The sequence below is a fragment of the Ipomoea nil genome, unplaced genomic scaffold (genome assembly GCF_001879475.1).
Source record: "Ipomoea nil cultivar Tokyo-kokei standard unplaced genomic scaffold, Asagao_1.1 scaffold1721, whole genome shotgun sequence".
In the NCBI taxonomy this organism is placed as follows: Eukaryota; Viridiplantae; Streptophyta; class Magnoliopsida; order Solanales; family Convolvulaceae; genus Ipomoea; species Ipomoea nil.
In genome coordinates this window covers 513,423-535,051 of record NW_017618149.1, presented here as the reverse complement: position 1 = coordinate 535,051, position 21,629 = coordinate 513,423, and the positions used below count along the sequence as shown (strand labels likewise).

The 21,629-nt window shown below is 31.3% G+C and overlaps 1 long non-coding RNA gene across 1 annotated transcript; it reads left to right on the top strand.

Annotated features, from left to right (window-relative positions):
• Window positions 1–4,341: 4,341 nt before the first annotated feature.
• On the top strand, window positions 4,342–7,895 carry LOC109191873. The gene is made up of 3 exons (XR_002056004.1): window positions 4,342–4,498; window positions 6,868–6,872; window positions 7,885–7,895. It is a non-coding gene; the product is annotated as an uncharacterized LOC109191873 (long non-coding RNA).
• Window positions 7,896–21,629: the final 13,734 nt, after the last annotated feature.

Here is a 21,629-nt window from a genome sequence, read left to right as displayed (position 1 = left end):
GGTTATATATATAATATTATAATAACGTTCGATGAGTCAAAGGTTCCAAAACCAGGGGCAGAATTCCAATGTGCTACAGATAGCGGATTTTATCCATTTTGTCTTTACAGCACATGAAGTAAATACCACTTTACTATTTGTTCCATACCAGCAGTATCGCATGCAGAATTATTTATGGTTTTTACTTATTTAATTATATTATTTAGCATATAAAAACAAATAATAAATATTCTCATATATATAATCTCTGTCACGATATTTTAATTTCAGAGTTAATGTTATATGAGATCATTCGAATATTGTGATTTTGTCGCGTTTAGTCCTAAATTTTCAAATTAACTATTCGTAGTCCTTCGACATTTAAATTGTTACCATCTATGATCGAAATAATCACCCATTATTCTTCAACTTTACAAAGTTAACTAACCTTGGTCCTCCTAGAAGGAACATTGCTGGTTAAAATTTGATAGTTGAAGAACCATAGATGGTTAACTTGGATCACGAATGGTAACAATTTGAAAGTCGAAGGACCATAAGTAATCTAAAAATTTAGGACTAAACGTAGCAAAATCACTATGTTTGGAGGATCCCAGATAGCATTAAGTATTTAATTTCATATTCTCTCACTCACGTTGTTTAATTTGGTGAGTATCTGAACAAATGTTAACTTATGTATGCTATAATTAATGTGAGCTAAAATGTTTTTTTTTTTTTTTAATGTGAGTTAAACTGTTTTTTTTTTTTTTTTTAATGTGAGTTAAAATGTTAAATCTTATTTAAAAGGATTTTTTAAAGGGTGAAATTATAAATATTGTTAAAGTCAATTATTAAATATATAAGATAGTTTTAATATTATTCCTCAAGATACTAAAAAATTATTTTTAACAAATATTAGAACTTTTTGTACGTTTTTTTTAATGGACAATGCTAGATGACTCACATCTACCACTCAAAAATTTGTGTGGTGTGAAATAAAAAAGATAAAAAATGAAAATAAACCTATTAAAATTTGTCAAATTCGAGAATCATAGATCATTCTTCCAAAAGGCTGAACCCCAATCCTAAGGGTCCCCCACACTCCGACCCGACAGAGCATTTGCGAGGAGGAGAATCATAAATCATAAATTTATGAATGTTAGATGCACAGGCAATTAACATTTTTCTATATTAATAGTCACAGTATTTGTTAGCATCCAGGATTCAATCAACATTGGCAGTGGTTAGAGAGCATTTAAATTAAGGAAAATGCTACATGTACTCCCATTTCGTATTTCTAATGTGTACTCCTACACGCAAAACCTTGATGTAAACACTTGTATCATGACCTACATAAAAAAATAAAAAAAATAAAAAAAATAAAAGAGAAAATGACACTTTTTCCCCCTTGTGTTATATATTTATAGCAATTTCCCCCCTGATATGTTAAACAGACATATCTACCCTTAAAATAAATATTTCATTTTTTTTCTCTAACAAATTATAACCACGATTTGGTTCAAACCGTATAGACACTATAGCAATCAAACAGAAAAGTTAAGATGACAATTTAGAACCGGAACTCGATAATTAGAGTTTATTAAAATTGCGAATCGAAGCTACCAGTTCATGTTCTGAATTGAAAAAAATAAAATATATTAATTGTTGATTTAGAATATTTTAAAAATAAAAAAATAATAAAAATTTAAAAGAAAGTTTGAACTAGCAGTTCAAATTGGATCCAAAACCGTGAACCGGAATGTTCAAAATAAAAACCAAATTGCAGTTATATATACTTATATGTGAGAGACAGTATAAATGCGAAAAAAAACATACACTATTTACAAATATTATAATTCTAATTTTAAGCTAATGCTAGTAGTTGTTCCAATTTAAACCTCCGGTTCACAGTTCAGGATCCATTTTTTCCAGTTCACGATTTTAATAAACGAAAACCCAAATATTGAGTTCTGGTTCTAAATCATAACAAAAAAATTTCGATTTGATTGCTATAGTGTCCGGTTCAGTTTGAACCGAACCATGGTCGTCCCTACGTATAAGCAATAATTTGTTGAAGAAGAGATATAAATAAAATATTTATTTTAAGGGTAGAAATGTCCATTTAATATATCAAGGGAAAAAATCGACACTTTTATAATAATTGAGGGGCCAAATGTGGATGCATGAATAACTTAGGGAGAAAAGTGCTATAAGCATATAACTCGGGAGAAAACGTGTCATTTTTTCTAAAAAAATAACTTATAAGAATTCATCACATCAGGGAGTAAAATTTATGGAATAAGATTAGGGAGTACATGTACTAGAACTCCATTTAAATTAATATTTTTGAATATAACATTTTTTTCAATTTTTTAAAGAACATATATATTATAATATTAATAAATATAGATATTTTTATTACGCTAACTGAAACCTTCTGTCCGAAATTTGGTATTTATAAAACATCTATAAATTATCATAACATAATAATGTTAGTAATTTTACTTCCCGACTTTTTATTTGAAACAAAAAATTAATAAAATGAAATAATATTTTTACTTTCCCACTGTACAATTATATTCATTAATTATATATTCAAATTACAATAACTGAAATTGTTCTTTTAATGTTTTTCCATCGTTTCATGTGCATAAAAGGAAACATTGTTGTAAAATAATGCTAAAATAAGTCAAATATAATCTCATTGGTATTTGCTATATATATTGTTTTCCATCAGTATATTGCTATATATATATATATATGTATATATATATAGATTTTGGATCAGGTGAGGTACCTAATTAAAATGAGATCCGGTGAGGTTCGATCATGAGCATCCATTTCTATATTTGAAGGGTTTAGATTTCTAGGATATTTGTTTTGTAAATGGCTATTATTCAATATAATTAGGGGTAACAAGGTAATTTTATAATTTCATCAATTGTTTCTCCGAGTCTAAATATGTTAGGTTTTCTTTTCCTTATTCATTATGTGTTATTGTATACGCAAAGGTCGCATCTTCTATCGGTTTTCACGGTGAATTCGCAGAGATACGAAGTCGTTGCCTAGTATACTGCAACACTTCCTCCTGTGGGCTGTCTAAGCGTTGAAGGAGTGCTGCTTCAAGTGTTGTTGAAGGTATTTTTCTGCATTTTTGTTGCTGTTCGGGTCTTGGAGTTTGCATGATCGACGATGGGGTGGTTTCGCATGATCTCACGATGGGTTTAGTGTGGCGGGTAGGCTTGGTTTCCGGTGGGCACTCGCCGTTCGCCAGAGTTTTGTGGAGGCCGCCGGAGGTCGTAGTATGGCGTCGGCGGTGGGCGGCAGTGCTCCATTGTTTGAGAACCACGGTAGGGTTTGTCTCCAAGGTTCTTAGTTTTTTTTTTTTTTTTTTTTTTTTTTTTTTTTTTTTTTAATTTTAATATACTGGGTTTTATTACGAGTCTGTTTTTATTAGGCGGGTATGTGCGCGTTTTGTGATTAGTGTGTTTTGAATTATGGGTGTACATATGAACACAGTTCTGTTGATTTTTGGTTTGTGCTAGGCATATTCATGTTTTCTTAAATTCGTAGCTCACTGCATTTTCATATTAATCATATTAGTATTGTAGGTTAATGTATCCTTTCACTACCATTCTTTATGTTGAAATTTGTTCTTCCATAACCATGTTTGAAATTCTTTGGTGATTTTGAATTTAGTACAATTTTAGTTTTTCACATTTTATATTATATCATTTCTATGTTCAGGCTAATTGCTTTTAAGGGAAATGATGATCTGCCATTCATTATTGTGGGTGATGTTCTTCAACCGTAACTAAAGGTCCATATTTTGAGGAAAAGAAATCCCCATCAAATTACAATTTTAGTATTGCACATTTTGTTGTCTATGTTCATTCTAATTGCTTTAAGTAGAAAATGCTCGCTGCATTTGTTTTTCTTTGCTTTAAGTAGAATATGTTATTAGTCAGTACTAGTAATTACATCCTTGTGAAATTCGTTCAATGGAAGGTTATCAATCCTTGATGTAATGGGCAACAGAATATCATAGATATTGGCGAATAATTCTCGGAAGCCCTATCTGTGGAGCATAAGCACATAGATAATTGAAAATGTAAAACGTAAAAGTATGAACTATAAGCAAAATCATTTTTCTATTTTAATTTTAAGTATATTATGTCAAATTTGGTTTAATTCGGGGTGTGCGACTGCGTGTAGCGGCGTGTGCGAGTCGCCCGACGGGGTTAGGGTTTCGTTCTTGTTTTTTTTTTTTTTTTTTTTTTTTTTCTTTTTTTTTTGGGATTTCTGGGATTTCAAGCTTTGGTAATGTTGGAAGCTCTAGTTTTGGGATTTCAGGATTTGGGAATGTTGGTAACTCTGGTTTTGGAATTTCTGGCAGCTCAGGCTTTGGCAATGTCATCTCCAGAAGGTCTCTGGACTCGAGCGCCGGTGACAGAGAGATCAAGAAAAGCAGGAGAAAGGATGGGTTGAGATGATGAGCCATTCTTGGTGGTGAAGATGTTTTGTTTCTATTTCAGCTTGGATTATGGTCTGGGTTATATCTGGGCAAGCTTATATAGAAGTGGGATGTGGAGAGCAGGAAGAAACATTGAGATTAGTTGGTAGGAAAAACAATGTGTTGGTTCCACTTCTCAACAACACTCATCTGAAATAGACAAATAGTCCAGGTAGCTTTGAAGCCAGTGGATTTTCTTGAATAGCTTTCAAGCTTCTTTATCAAAGACCACAAATATTTTTCAGTCATTTCCATTCTTGTTTTTGCTGTTAGGAAAACATATTATTTATTAATTACAACTAATACATCTCATACTTGATGAACATGGAGGATATTACACACTGAGATTCTGCATTACATGAAATGACAACACAGTTATTTGCAGAGTAATTTATTGTCCAAACAAGAGTTATTATTCTCACGTTCAAGAATCCATTCCTCAAAGTCATAGTAGTCTTTCCAACATCCTATCAAGTATACATGGGTAACCAATAATTAAGGACCACACTACTATGAAGATAAACAGATTAAAAACCCAATTAAGGACCACACTACTTAGTTGTTGCACACGCCTTATCTTACAAATGCACAAACTATGAAGATAAACAGATTAAAAACCCAATTAAGGACCACACTACTCAGTTGTTGCACACGCCATAACTTACAAATGCACAAACTATGAAGATAAATAGATTAAAAACCCAAATAAGGACCACACTACTCAGTTGTTGCACACGCCATAACTTACAAATGCACAAACTATGAAGATAAATAGATTAAAAACCCAATTAAGGACCACACTACTCAGTTGTTGCACACGCCATAACTTACAAATGCACAAACTATGAAGATAAATAGATTAAAAACCCAAATAAGGACCACACTACTCAGTTGTTGCACACGCCATAACTTACAAATGCACAAACTATGAAGATAAACAGATTAAAAAACCAATTAAGGACCACATTACGCAGTTATTGCACACGCCATAACTTACATATGCACAAACTATGTAAATAAACAACTTAAAAACCCAATTAAGGACCACATACCCAATGTTGCACACGCAATGCACAAGCCACCACGCCGTCTTCTACACCCTTTCAGCTCGGCATGCACAGTCCCTCACCGGCGTTTCCTTCCCCGGTCACTACATTAATTGGAATTGCTGTAGCTATGTAATCACATGGCAGTAATAGTTATTACCATTCTTAGGTTGGCTATTACTATGCACAATAATTCATTAATATTCTACCCAAAAATAAATACACATTCAAAATTACGTGAAACTCCCTATCCTTATAATCTGACCAAAATTATTTCCTAAATCTCTTTTAATCTAAGCCATCAAATTTAAATGAGTGAATGCTAGTGATGGGATCTCATGATCTCATTTTAATTAGGTACCTCATGGGAACCAAAGCCTATATATATATATATATATATATATATATATATATATATATATATATATATAGATTGCTATCATATTTTAGAGTGATTAAATAATATTATGGTAATAAAATACATACAAAAAGATTTTTTGACTTTTTAATTTTTTTTAATATATCTGAATAAAATCGGATTATTTGCAAGGACTTTCTAATTTCTAGCATAAAAGCTTAGTTGAATGGTAAGAGAACTAGGAATGGTTATGGCATACTGAAAAAAAAAATAGGGTTGACGGTGTTGGAACGGGAATATGTTGAGTGAGAGGGAACAAATTAGGGTGTGTTTGGTTCATGAATTCAGAAATAAGAATCAAAATCATAGTTAGTGTTTGATTGATAATTTTTTAAATCATAATTACGAGATTTGATTAACTCTTCAATTAATAGCCTATTATTATTCTTTTATTTAAGCTATATATATGTTTACTATTATTTTTCTATGACATATAATACTTGGTACGTTATGTATGAATGTAAACCTAATAAAATGTTCTTACAAGAGTTTTTTTTTTTTTTTTTTTTTAATAACAAATGAAATTTTGACAGGAATGAATTTAGAAACACAACAACCAACTAAAAAGTTACATGATAAAAGCTCAAACACAGCTTAATTTAATTATACTCTACAAATTTGTTTAAAGACACTAAAATTCAAGTTTATATACACTCCCAATCTGACAACACAAAGGCAATTCAAGGCAACTCTTTTCACATATCCATCAATCACTGTGGAGATCTATGAGGTATTCCTTTCCTTCTGTGTCTCATCATTGCACCACGCGGTGCTTCTATCTCTGCCTCTTCTCTCTCATTTTCTACCTGAAAATAATGTTTATTAACACTTGAAAATCTGTAATTTATGTTGTTAAATTAGCTATCATTCAAATACTCTGATTTTGATTGCTTAATACCATGCAGGCAATGGAGCAGAAGTGATACCCATCACCACGTTTGTGTAGTTTTCTCTTGCATGCCTTACAGATTTCATCACTCTCATTATGTTGTGATCTTGATGATCCTCCAGCTTCATTGCTTTCGGGTAGATGAAGTGCCACAACCCATTGTCTGTTGCATTTGTATACCTACAATTCAACCACTCAATTCGACTTCAATGTTACACAAAATTCACATATTCTTCTCTAAAATACTACCTACTAAATCACTGAGCTAATTAATCTCGTGCACGCTGGTCGCACATATTCTGCACATACATGAATTGAAGCAACTATATGGACAAAACTTAGTGCATGTGACAATTAGTATATTATATCGTCTAAATCCTCTCCTACATACATAGGAAAAACATTAAATTATACCTGAATTTGGGAACAACGGATATGGTTCTTGATTTGTTCCAATGGAACGACATCCTTGCGCGAATGATGATAAATTGTTAGCAAGTCATGTTGTTCATGGACCTTTGTTTCAATGCAATGCTTGCATATAGGTGCAATACATGTCACGCAGAATTTATTCAGTCCGCTCTTTTCTAAATCATGGTGTTCTTGACAAGAAGTGAAGTAGGATGCTTGGAGGAAGGGTTGCATCCATCTAGGTATTACCTTGTCAACTTCTTCATCATCTTCCTTGTATTCTTCTTCCTACACAATATAAAAGACATATTTTTAGAGAAATAATAAATCTTAATATATATTGCTTCTAAAACATGTCATTTTTTATTTATAATTGAATTTGTAGGAGTAAAATATTAATTGTATGTGCACGTGCATGGGCCGTGCTAAAAGGGTGATAGTGCTATAAGAGTAAAATTTTAATATTTTTTATTCTTACATTTACCACGTAATCTGAGTCGGATGAGTTTGACATCTCTGGAATCTTTGCAATTGCAAGAGCTCTTTCAATTCACTGCCAAATGCAAACGAAAAACACTTTTTATATTAAATATACATGTCGTAAAATGGAAAACATTTGGAATGGGAGAAGGAACATATATAGAAATAATTGTGAAAATCTATTCAAGTAGAAATCATTCAACCCAAATAACTATTAAAGTCTCATAGTTTCTTCCAAGTATAGCTGTCAAAACGGGTCAGCCCGACCCATACGGAAGGACCCGTCACGGGTTGAGGAAGATGTAAAAAACGGATTGAAAATGACTACTTGAAGTATAGGCGTGGAGATCTGGTATCTAAAAATAGTCAAAAATAAAAACTAATGCAGGCTTGCAATCGAGAAGTAGTGTGGGATGAAAGTGAAAATAGAGAAAGGAAAATGAATATTGGGAAGTAAAGTAGAGGGAGGAATTGATTGTGAAAGAAAAGGAATGTCAAGAAATCTCGAAATAAAAGATAAAATAGATAACAACTAGCGTCGGGTTTAGAAGCCTAGAAGGATCTAAAACAAAACATTTAATTTGTGGGGTTTAGTGGCCCCACTAAATAAAACATATGCTTTTAAAATATTTCTTAATTAGAGTTCGAAATTGACTTCTTTTTTTTTTCCTAATATACAGATGTATGAATTTGCTAAGATGAAGATGACAAACAATTTTATATAGCTTTATATCATAAAATAGAAAATTATTAAATCTATTTTACAATTTAACATAATGATCTTTATCCACTCAACTTAGTATTAATTGTCTTTGACATTTTTAAAATTTGAAGCAAAGTAGGAAAAAATAAATATGTTGTAACGCTAAGCAAATGTAAAAAAATTATATAAGAAAAGAAAAGAAAAAAGAAAAAAGATGAAGAGATGAGAGAAATAAAAAGACACCCTAACCAAGGACTTTATGGTCCAATGGTATCAAGTTGAATTTTCACATAAGAGATTGTGAGTTTGAACCTTAGTGGATACATTATTGACCCTATGTGTTTCAGTAGTTTGAAAGGTAAACAAAATTATAGAGTTATTTTTGTTTTAAATTAAAATAATTAATAATTGGGAAAAGCTTTTAAAAGTATGGACATAAATATACAAACAACATTGTTTTAACAAAAAAAGTAAAATAAAAATAAAAAATCAACAACAAACAAACAGACACGTCAATTGCACGATATACAATAATTTTTGAAAAAAAAAAAGATATAAAAAAATCTAGGTCTATTTACATATTTATTTAGATTAGATTTATGTTTTCAATATTTCAATACATTCTACAAAGTTATGCACCTAAACACATAGAATATATAGTGAATAAATTGGTCATGCTTTCACACACAAGTTTAATTTATACTTCAATTTAATACTTTCTATTAAATCTATACCATATATAGATCAACTTTATTACTTACCAATCTAAAATTATTAGATTTGATCTATTATCATATCCATGGTGACGAATCTACATCTTTATCAATATAAATTATCAAATAGATTGTAGCAATGTTAATTGAGCAAGAAAGAATCAATCTATTGCAAAGGAAAGCAATTATTAAAATAAATAATATTTTAAAATTCTATAATTGTCACACATACTAGATATATAGTAGATCTCTAAATATGTGAGTAGTTAGCATAGGAAATTAAGAATGTTGTAACATTATATCATATATCAATCAAATGCAGTAAAACAAGTAAGAATACATATTTATAAAATAAAAAGAATAGAAAGTGATGACTACCTTAGGAGTGTATGGTCAAAAATTGATGTTTGGAGAAAATAAATGTCGAAAATGAATTGAAAATGAGTACTTGAAAAATCGGTTTGGAGGTTTGGCATCCAAAAATGGTCAAAATTTAGTGGCTCCACTAAATAAAATATATGCTTTCAAAATATTTTTTAATTAAAGTTCAAAATGAGTTTTTGAGATATGATAAACAATTTTATTGATAGTATTACATTAGCTCATTTTCAAAAATTTCTTCTTTTCCTAATATGCAGGTGTTTGAAATTGCTAAGTATCACGATTGCAACATAGTGGCCGGATTTGCATCATATGAATCAAATCTTTGAAGTTAAGATGTTAATAGATGTTAAAACACGCAACACACCAAAAAATATGCACCATAACTCCCCACACCCTAATTGTGTATTTTCTGTGTGGTGCTTTTATTCATACCTAATGGTGCATTTTTGGTGATGCGTACTTAATTTGTGCATTGTTTTTGTTGTGCATTTCTTAACATGGATGGTGTATATTTGTATAACTATTGGTGCGGCCGCATTGACCGCACGGGAAGGCGCGACCGCACCTGAACTCGTCTCTCTCTCTCGCTCTCTCTCTATATAATATATATATATATATATATATATATATATATATATATATATATATATATATACACACACACACACACACACACACACACACACACACACACACACGCACAGACACCCACACACAAAAAAAAAAAAATTAATGAAGAAATTAATGCTCACCCAAAGTAGAATCGAATAAATTGATCGTTTTACGAACAGTCTGGATAAGCTCCTAGCAGCAGATGCGTTTGGAGCAAGCTCGGTTAGAGTTTGGTAACTTATTTTGTTCTTTGTCACCTGTTCCAGTATGGAATGGGTCAATCCCACAATTAAAAAAAAAAAAAAAGAATCTTAATTTATACTTCAATTTCATATTTTCTATTAAATCTATACCATATATATAGATCAACTTTATTTCATACCAATCTAAAATTATTAGATATGATCTATTATCCTTGGTGACCAATCTACATCGTCTTTAATTTATATATCCACACAAAATAGCAAATAGATGTCTTTGACATTTCTAAAATTTGTAGAAATGTTAATTGAGCAACCAAGAATCAATCTATTACAAAGGAATGATATTATTAAAATGAATAATATATTAAAATAAAAAAATATATAATTTTCACACATACTAGATACATAGTAAATCTCTAAATAAGTGAGCATGTAGCATAAGAAATCAAGAACATTATAACTCTATATCTTATATCAATCAAATGTAGTAAAACAAGTAAGAACGCATATTTCTAAAATGAGAAGAATAGAAAGTATGACTACCTTAGGACTGTATGCTCAGAAAACGATGCTTGGAGAAAAGATGTCGGAAACAAATTGAAAATGACAACTTGAAGTATATGCGTGGAGATTTGGTATCTAAAAATGGTCAAGTGAAAAAATAAATAAAGGCCGGCGATTAAGAAGTAGTGTGGGTTGAAAGTGAAAATAGAGAAAGAAAAGTGAATATTGGTGATTAAAGTAGAGGGAGGAGTTGATTGTGAAAAAAAAAATGTCAAGAAATCCTAAATAAAAGTGAAATCAGATATCCTAGTTCAGATATCAACTACTGTCTAACAAAAAACATGTGATTTGTGGGTCGAGTTGGCCCACTAAAAAAAAAACGTATGCTTTTTAAATATAGTTTAAAATGACTTTTTGAGATGGAATAAACAATTTTATTAAGAGTATCACATTAACATACTTTCAAAATTTCGGTTTTTTTTTTTTTCTTTCTAAAATAATGCATATATTTGAATTTCCTAAGGGATATGAACCAAAACTGTGAAGTTAAGATGTTGAGAGAATTTCAAAGTTATTTAATTTTGGACTTTTAATTTGACAAGGCAAATGAGTTAGTGGTAGAAAGGATTAAATCTTGTGATTATTAGAAAGAAATTGTAAAATTAAGCAAACATAATTAACATATATAACTTTTTTTTTTATTATTATAAGGAAGGGGATATCCTCGCAAATTATGCCATGAAATCGTGTTTACCGAGAATGGTGAACACAAGGCAAAACGACGTCGTTTTTAGGCAAAAAAAAAAAAAAAAAAATCGCGGATGTGGAGTTAACGACGCGCGTTTGATCAAATTATGAATTTTCTGTTATGAGATTATGAATTTTATGAAAATTCATAATCTCATAATAGAAAATTCATAATCGCATAACAGAAAATTCATAATCTCACAACTGAAAATTCATAATCTCATAACAGAAAATTCATAATCTTATAACAGAAAATTCATAATCTCATGGTTCCAAAGTGAATGTGTAGGCATGGTTCCAAAGTGAATGTGCAGGCATGGATTCATAATTTATGAATGTCCGTGATTTCGGACGGGAATATGTAGGCATGGTTCCAAAGTGAATGTGCAGGCATGAATTCATAATTTATGAATGTCCGAAATTATGAATGTAATGAAAATTCATAATCTCATAACAGAAAATTCATAATCGCATAACAGAAAATTCATAATCTCATAACTGAAAATTCATAATCTCATAACTGAAAATTCATAATCTCATAACAGAAAATTCATAATCTCATGGTTCCAAAGTGAATGTGTAGGCATGGTTCCAAAGTGAATGTGCAGGCATGGATTCATAATTTATGAATGTCCGTGATTTCGGACGGGAATGTGTAGGCATGGTTCCAAAGTGAATGTGTAGGCATGAATTCATAATTTATGAATGTCCGAAATCTTTGTTCACCTCAAATTAAAGTGAAACCGCAAAATGTGAAAATAAAGAAGAAAAGTCACGCAATTAATTAAGAAAAAAAAAAATAACGGTGTACTAACACCGTTGGAACCGTGTTCACCAATCATGGTGAACACAGTTCCATGGCATAACGTCCCGGATATCCTATCCTATATATACACACTATTTGTCTCAACTGAGGTTCAAACCTTACACCTCCTACTTAGGAGAACAACCCGATACAGTGGACTACAAGCCACTTGGTAATTAACATATATAATAAACATTCTTATTGTGATTATTGATTTTGTAGTAAAAAAAAAAAACATATGATAATAATAGAAATATATACATATATCATAGTAATTTCATCGTTTAGTTTGATTGAGAATTTAAAAATATATATATTAAACATTATATTCATTTTTTTCTTCTATAATTCCCATTCGCCCTTCATATTATACATTATTTGTAAAAATTATGGGAGTTGGATTCCTAAACAGGAGTTGAAACAAGAAATAAATAAGGGAAAATCGTCATTTTGGTTCCTCAATCGTTTTTTAATTGTCAATGTAGTTTCTAATTTTCAGTTTCAACTAATTTAATCATCGAATTGTTTAAAATTTTATCAATTAAACCATTTTGAGGTATCAAAATGGTGATTTTCTATTTTTAAAATTTCGTCAATTTGATCATGAAATGGTTTAATTGATGAAATTTTAAACAATTTAATGATCAAATTAGTTGAAATTGAAAACTAGGTACTACATTGACAATTGAGAAACATTTTGAGGGACAAAAATAGTGATATCCCCAATAAATAATATGACAATATTTTTTTTTTAACATTTTTCTTAAAAAATGATAATGCATAATTATAGTACTCCCTTTGTCTCATTTTACATGTCCTACTTTTCTTTTTTTTTTTGAAAGTGTCCTACTTTTCTTTTTAATTTGTCCTAAAATATTGTACTTTTTTAAAAATTAAACATTACCATCATTCTAGTTACTTTTTCTAATTTATTCATAATTGAATTTGTAGGAGTAAAATATTAATGTGTATGTGCACGTGCATGGGCCGTGCTAAAAGGGTGATAATGCTATAAGAGTAAAATTTTAATACTTTAGATTCTTACATTTACCACATAATCTGAGTCAGATGAGTTTGACATCTCTGGTATATCTTTGCAATTATTGCAAGAGCTCTTTCAATTCACTGCCAAATGCAAATGAAAACACTTTTTATATTAAATATACATATATCTTAAATAAAAGTGAAAACGGATAACAACTAGCATCGGGTTTAGAAGTGTAGAAGGATCTGATACAAAACGTACGCATGATTTTTAGGGTTTAGTGGTCCCACTAAATAAAGCATATGCTTTTTAAGTTTTTTTTTTTTTTTTTTTTTTTTTTTTTTTTTTAAATTAGAGTTCAAAATGAGTTTTTGAGATATGATAAACAATTTTATTGATATTATTACATTAGCTCATTATTTTTTTTTTTAAAAAAAAAATCTTCTTTTCCTAATATGCAAATGTTTGAAATTGCTAAATATCATGAATGCAACATATAGTGGATTTGCATCATTTGAATCAAATCTTTGAAGTTAAGATGTTGATAGAATTTGAAAGTTATTTGATTTTTCACTTTTGACAAGAAAATTAAGTTAATTGTAGAAAGGATGAAATCTTGTGATTAGAAAGAATTTTTTTTTTTTTATTTTGAAAACAAGATTAGAAAGAAATTAAGCAAACATAATTACTCCGAAAAAATCTTCATGTGATCAGAGAAGACAATAAATGTGATGATTTTCGGACAAATTAAATCTTAATCAGATTAAAAATACGGATACAACTGTCTTAAAGGCTCCTCTGGAAGATTGACATCTTGAAAGGTAATCATAATTATAGAGTTATTTTTGTTTTAAATTAAAATAATTAATAATTGGGAAAAGCTTTTAAAAGTATGGAGATAAATATACAAACAACATTGTTTTAACAAACAAACAAAAAAAAAAAATCAACAACAAACAAACAGACACGTCAATTGCACGATATACAATAATTTTTTTAATTTTTGAATAAAAAAGATATAAAAAATCTAGGTTATAAGTTTTATCATCTGGTTCCATATTTATTTAGATTAGATTTATATTTTTAAATATTTCAATACAGTCTACAAAGTTATGCACCCACACACATCTAAAGTGACAAAAACAAAAACAAAAATATATACATATATAGTAAACATATTGATTAATGAAGAATTTAGTACACAACCATATTTTAGTTGCATGGAATAAATTGGTCCTGCTTTCACACAAAAGTTTAATTTATACTTCAATTTAATACTTTCTATTAAATCTATACCATATATATAGATCAACTTTATTCCTTACCCATCTAAAATTATTAGATTTGATCTATTATCCATGATGATGAATCTACATCTTTATCAATATAATTATCAAAGATGTCTTTGACATTTATAAAATTTGTGGCAATGTTAATTAAGAAAGAAAGAATCAATCTATTGCAAAGGAAAGCAATTATTAAAATGAATAATATTTTAAAATTCTATAATTGTCACACATACTAGATACATAGTAAATCTCTAAATAGGTGAGTAGTTAGCATAGGAAATTAAGAATGTTGTAACATTATACCATATATCAATCAAATGTACGTAGTAAAACAAGTAAGAAAACAAGAACACAATCAAAGTGATGACTACCTTAGGAGTGTACGTGATCAGAAAATGATGTTTGGACAAAAGAAATGTCGAAAATGAATTGAAAATGAGTACTTGAAGTATCGGTGTAGAAGTTTGGCATCCAAAAATGGTCAAATGTGAACACAAATGAAGGCCGGTTATCAAGAAGAAGTGTGGGCTAAAAGTGAAAATAGAAAAAGTAGAGGGGGGAGTTGCTTGTGAAAGAAATCAAATGCATGCGAAGAATTCTCTAAATAAAAGTGAAAACGGATAACAACTAGGGTTGGTTTAGAAGCGTATAGTAGAAGAGCGTAGAAGGATCTGATACAAAACGCCTAATTTGTGGGTTTTAGTGGCCCCACTAAAGAAAACATATGCTTTCAAAATATTTTTTAATTTAAGTTCAAAATGAGTTTTTGAAATATGATAAACAATTTTATTGATAGTTTTAGATTAGCTCATTTTTAAAAATTTCTTCTTTTCCTAATATGCAGATGTTTGAAATTGCTAAATAGCACGATTGCAACATAGTGGCCGGATTTGCATCATATGAATCAAATCTTTGAAATTAAGATGTTAATAGAATTTGAAAGTTATATATATATATATATATATATATATATATATATATATATATATAGACTTTTGTTCAATTGCGGCCGCGTCCTCCCGTGCGGCCGTGCGGCCGCTTGACAAAATACACTAACAGTGTATTAATAAAAGGCACCAATAGTGTTAGGAAAAATCACAACAATGAAATGCATAAATACACCAAAAAATATGCACCATAACTCCTCACACTCTAATTTTGCATTTCCGAATACTGTGTGGTACTTTTATTCATACCTAATGGTGCGTTTTTGGTGATGCGTACCTAATTTGTGCATTTTCTAACATGGATGGTGTATATTTGTATAACTATTGGTGCGGCCACACTGACCGCACGGGAAGGCGCGGCCGCACCTGAACTTGAATCTCTCTCTCTCTCTCTCTCTCTATATATATATATATATATATATATATATATACACACACACACACACACACACACACACACTCACACACACAAAATTAATGAAGAAATTAATGCTCACCCAAAGTAGAATCAAATAAATTGATCGTTTTACGGACAGTCAGGATCAGCTCCTCGGAGCAGATTCATTTGGGGCAAGCTTGTTTAGAGTTTGGTAACTTGTTTTGTTCGTTGTCACCTGTTCCAGTATGGAATGGGTCAATCCCCCTCACCCCCCCCCCCCCCCCCCCGCCAAAAAAAAAAAAAAAAAAAAAAAAAGCTTAATTTATACTTCAATTTCATATTTTCTATTAAATCTATACTATATGTATAGATCAACTTTATTTCATACCAATCTAAAATTATTAGATATAATCTATTATCCTTGGTGACCAATCTACATCCACTTTAGTTTATATATCCACACAAAATTGCAAACAGATGTTTTGACATTTCTAAAATTTGTAGAAATGTTAATTGACCAACCAAGAATCAATCTATTACAAAGGAAAGGCATTATTAAAATGAATAATATATTAAATTAAAAAAATATAATTTTCACACATACTAGATACATAGTAAATCTCTAAATAAGTGAGCATATATGGCATAGGAAATTAAGAATATAATAACTCTATATCTTATATCAATCAAATGTAGTAAAACAAGTATGAAAGCATATTTCTAAACTGAGAAAAATAGAAAGTGATGACTACCGTAGGAGTGTATGCTCAGAAAACGATGCTTGGAGAAAAGAAGATGTCGAAAACAAATTGAAAATGACAACTTGAAGTATATGCGTAGAGATTTGGTATCCAAAAATGGTCAAGTGAATAAATAAATGAAGGGCGGCGATCAAGAAGTAGTGTGGATTGAAAGTGAAAATAGAGAAAGGAAAGTGAATATTGGTGAGTAAAGTAGAGGGAGGAGTTGATTGTGAAAAAATAAAAATAAAAAAATATCAAGAGATTTCTAAATAAAAGTGAAATCGGATCCTTTCAAAAAAAAAAAAAAAAAAAAAAAAACTGTCTAATTTAGAAACCTACAAGGATCTAACAAAAAACAGGTAATTTGTGGGTCTAGTTGGCCCACTAAAAAAAAACGTATGCTTTTTAAATATATTTTAAAATGACTTTTTGAGATAGAATAAACAATTTTATTAAGAGTATCACATTATTAGCTTATTTTCAAAAATTTCTTTTTTCCTAAAATGCATATATTTGAATTTACTAAGGGATATGAACCAAAACGTTGAAGTTAAGATGTTGAGAGAATTTCAAAGTTATTTAATTTTGGAATTTTAATTTGACAAGGCAAATGAGTTAATTGTAGAAAGGATTAAATCTTGCGATTATTAGAAAGAAATTGTAAAATTAAGCAAACATAATTAACATATATAATAAACATTCATAACCTGGATGGCCCGTTTGGTTCATGGAATAGGCCGGGAATGACATAGCATTCCCAGTAATAGGCATATTCCTTTGTTTGGTAACCATTTCTATTACCAGGAATAATATTCCTGGTAATAGCCTATTACCTCAAATAAGGTAATAGCTATTACTAGGGCCCCCCTGGTATTAGCCTATTACTGAACGCTCAGGAATAGATTTTAGAATCTATTTTCTTTTTTACCCCTTTCTTTAACCTAATTTTTTTATCCTATATATAAATTTATCCTATTTCACCACCATCGTCGCCACCACCGCCGCCACCACCATCGCCGCCGCCGCCACCACCACCACCATCGCCACAACCGTCACCGCCCCCACCGCCACCGCTGCCCCACCACTGCCACCGCCACCACCACCACTACCACCCCGCACCACCACCGCCACCACCATCACCACCACCACCACCACCATCGCCGCCGCCGCTACCACCACCACCATCGCCACAACTATCGCCGCCCCCACCCCCACCACTGCCACCGCCACCCCCAGCACCACCACCCCAGCACCACCACCGCCACCACCATCACCACCACCACCACCACCACCACCAGCGCCGCCGCCGCTACCACCACCACCATCGCCACAACCGTCGCCGCTCCCACCCCCACCGCCGCCCCCACCACTGCCACCGCCACCACCACCACTACCACTACCACCACCGCCACCACCACCATCACCACCGTCGCCCCCACCACTGCCACCGCCACCACCACCACCACCACTACCACCACCACCGCCACCACCACCACCGCCACCACCACCATCGCCACCACCACGACCACCGCCGCTGCCACCACCGGCTATTTATGTCTTTTAAAACATATTTCATTTCTATTCCTTAAATCAACCAAACACTGTAATATAATTCCTAAAGTCTATTCCTTCCCCGAACCAAACAATAGAATACAATTCCTATTCTATTCATTGCCTATTCCATTCCTTATGGAATAACATTCCTATTACCTCAAAATTCATTCCGTGAACCAAACGTGCTGGGAGGGTGTGGTTGAGTGGAAGGGACTCATCCATCCTTAACCAAAAGTCAAGAGTTTCCTTGGCTTTGGGAATGGAGCAGCCTTAGGGTGCTTACAAGGGTTTGATCCTTGGGATTAGTCATTGTGTCCGATGGTGGAAACTCTGGGTATACTCAAAAATAACACAGTGACTAATCTCATGGGGGAGCTAGCCTGAAGATTTAAGGCTGCTCCATTCCCAAAGCCAATGATTGAACCCTTGACCTTTGGTTAAAGATGGATGAGTCCCTTCCACTCAACCACAACCTCCAGGTTGTTTCATCGTTTCGTTTGATTGAGAATTTTAAAAATATATATTAAACATTATATTTATTTTTTTCTTATATAATTCCCATTCGCCCTTCATATTATACATTATTTGTACAAATTATGGGGGTTGGATTCCTAAACAGGAGTTGAAACAAGAAATAAATAAGGGAAAACCATCATTTTGGTCCCTCAATTGTTTTTCAATTGTCAATGTAATTTCTAATTTTCAATTTCAACTAATTTGATCATCAAATTTTTTAAAATTTTATCAATTAAACCCTTCTAAGGGACCAAAATGGTGATTTCCTATTTTTAAAATTTCTTCAATTTGATCATCGATGGGTTAAATTGACGAAATTTTAAACAATTCGATGATTAAATTAGTTGAAATAATTGAAAACTAGGTACTACATTGAGAATTGAGAAACTATTGAGGGACAAAAATAGTGCTTTCCCCAATAAATAATATGACAATAATTTTCATCATTTTTCTAAAAAAAATTATAATGCATAATTATAGTACTCCCTCCGTCTCATTTTACTTGTCTTACTTTTTTTTTAAATTTGTCCTAAAATATTGTATTTTCTCGAAAATTGAACATCACCATCATTCTAGCTACTTTTTCCAATTTACCCGATTGAATTTTTTTTTAAAACATGTCATTGTTTTAATTTATAATTGAATTTGTAGGAGTAAAATATTAATGTGTATGTGCACATGCATGGACCTTGCTAAAAGTGTGATAATTCTATAAGAATAAAATTTTAATACTTTAGATTCTTACATTTACCACATAATTTGAGTTAGATGAATTTGACATCTCTGGTATCTTTGCAATTGCAAGAGTTCTTTCAATTCACTGTCAAATACGAATGAAAACACTTTTACATTAAAGATACATATCTTTTTGAAAACCAAAGATACATGATGGATACCCGAAATTTGGGCCGAGTTGGACCGCCTAGTCCCGATTGGCTCATCTAGTCCAATTGGACCATCTAGCCCAATTGGTCCACCTAAGAACTAGCCGTTAGCCCATATTAAATCCTATTAAACATCCTATTAAAACCCATTTATCTACCTCATCCATAACCCTCCCGAATAAAGGCTACCTATTAAGTCTCCCACTTATTACCCCACTAATAACCAAGTTAATACCTATTAACTACCCTACTAAATGGTTCAACGGACACTTTTGGGATGGGCTAGCTATAAAAGGAGGAGAAGACAAGAAGAAAGGAGACCACTCATTCATACACACATGGGAGGACTCTCCCAAATACTACCACTCACTATTCTTTCATCCCCAAGGTGGCTTCATCACTCTCCCAAAGAGGATGCACTCTTCCACAACCACTCTCCACTCATCCAAGCAAGAAGAACACATGAAGAAGACTCCATATGGGAAGACTCCACCACTCTTCCACGCGTCAAGAAGCATACTCCATCTCAATGTACAAAGTATAGCTCTCTTCTTACACAAATATTTCCATATTACATATACAAAATAGCCATACAACATGTACAAAGACACCTATAAAATACATAGTTGAGTTAGGCTTGGCACCGCCCAAAAAGGCCCGTGGTTTTCCTTTCGGTTTCCACGTCAAAATCATCGAGCCCATATTATTTTAGCAAGCTTTATTGAAAGGTGTATCCTCCAGCTAAAGGTTGTGTTGGACCTCCTTGGCCCCGAAAACCCAAAAACCATCAATACATATCTTAAAATGGAAAACATTTGGAATGGAAGAAGAAACATATATAGAAATAATTGTGAAAATTTATTCAGGTAGAAATCATTCAACGCAAATAACAATTAAAGTCTCATAGTTTCTTCCAACTAGAACTGTCAAAACGGGTCAGCTCGATCCATACGGACTGACCGGTCACGGAATGGGGAAAATGTCAAAAATAGATTGAAAATGACTACTTAAAGTATAGCCGTGGAGATATGGTATCCAAAAATAGTCAAAAATGAAAACTAATGCATGCCTGCAATCGAGAAGTAGTGTGGGATGAAAGTGAAAATAGAAAGGAAAATGAATATTTGTAAGTAAAGTAGAGGGAGGAGTTGATTGTGAAAGAAAATGAATGTCAAGAAACCTCGAAATAAAAGATAAAACGAATAACAACTAACGTCGGGTTTAGAAGCGTAGAATGATCTAAAACAAAACACATGATTTGTGGGGTCTAGTAGCCCCACTAAATAAAACATATGCTTTTTAAATATTTCTTAATTAGATCAAAGTTAAAAATTGACTTTTTGAGATATATATGATAAACAATTTTATTGAGAACATTACATTGGCTCATCAGTTTCAAAATTTCTTTTTCTTTTTTTCCCTAACTAGTATTTTCACCCGTGCGATGCACAGAATGGAATTATTGTAATATATTAAAAATATTTAAATCGATATATAATTATTTAAGAGTTAATTTCACCAGAGGTCGTTTATCTTTCCTGACAATTCCAAATTTAATCCTAAACTATAGTTATTAATTATTACGATTTATTCTATGTTATAATTCTTAAGTTAATATTCTTACTATTATTATTAACACTTAATTACTCTTAGATATTATTATTACCACTTATATTATTATTATTATTATTATTATTATTATTATTATTATTATTATTATTATTATTATTATTATATTATTATTATTATTATTATTATTAATTATTTCTTAATTTATCATAATTAAATACTTTGACCAATTACAAAGAAAGATTATTAAATAATGCACGGAACAATTTTTTAATAAAAAATTTTAAAAATTCATTAATAAAATATAATGTTCTCATAGTTTTTTCTTAAAAACTATTTAATAAAGAATTTTTTTAGAA